Source organism: Alligator sinensis, unplaced genomic scaffold, assembly GCF_000455745.1.
Source record: "Alligator sinensis unplaced genomic scaffold, ASM45574v1 scaffold592_1, whole genome shotgun sequence".
Classification (NCBI taxonomy): Eukaryota; Metazoa; Chordata; order Crocodylia; family Alligatoridae; genus Alligator; species Alligator sinensis.
Genome location: NW_005842214.1, coordinates 273,089 through 274,035, shown reverse-complemented (window position 1 = coordinate 274,035; position 947 = coordinate 273,089).

The following is a 947-nucleotide window of genomic DNA, read 5'->3' as shown; positions in this document are numbered from 1 at the left end:
AAGAGACAAGTTTTTCCCTTTCCTCTCCAAAACTGATTGGCAGCTCTCACCAAGCAGAAAGCAACAACACTGAAAAGTGACAGCAAAGGAAAATGCATTACAAACTATTGTTTGCTGAGAATTTGCCATTGCCTAGGAAGACACAACTTGCTGCTCTTTGTCTCCACGTTCTCAAGTTGTCCTGCCTCTGTGCACTCTTCAAAGTCACCATCACTCAGCTCCAGTTATTCTACTATCTTGTCTAATAATACACAGCAACTTCTCAGCTTTCCATGCTGCTCCAGTGGGAAACACAGCAGCACTTCCAGATTCACTTTCCCATAGAGCAACAATCTAGGAGGCAGAGAAAAGTGGATGGGACTTAGATTTCAGCATCATCTGTTCCCCCACTTGGCTGATTCAAACTCACCCTAGGCCCAGCCATGTGCTAAGGTGGTATCTCCCAATAGCAAGGGAACCAAGTGCTAATGCAGTTAACTCCATAATTTGTGAATTATTTTTAGAGAAATATAGAGAGAGGAGAGAAAAACAGAGACAGAGATTGGTATTGGTGCTGATACAGCTATAAAATATCAGGATGGTGGTGTATCAGGGCTTAGTAAAAAGCTGAAAGGGAATTACCAATAACACTGAGAACTCTACATGGTGCAACCTAGACTACTCTATTCCTAAAGTATTGTTATCTTCGGGAGTTAAAATCTGAGATTAGTTTTCGTAACTTATTACAGACGATTTTATTCTGAAAATGCTCCTTTGCCCCAGTATACATTGTTAAATCAGTCACTGTCTCTGGCTAACATCTGATCATACTAGTCATTGATGTGAACTGAAGGCATTTGGATAACATAACCATCGCTTTGCTTTATGTACTGGAGTCTGTTCTACAGTTACATACACTTCAGTTGCCCCAAGCCTACACATAAAATAGCTTTAGGACCTTCAGCAAT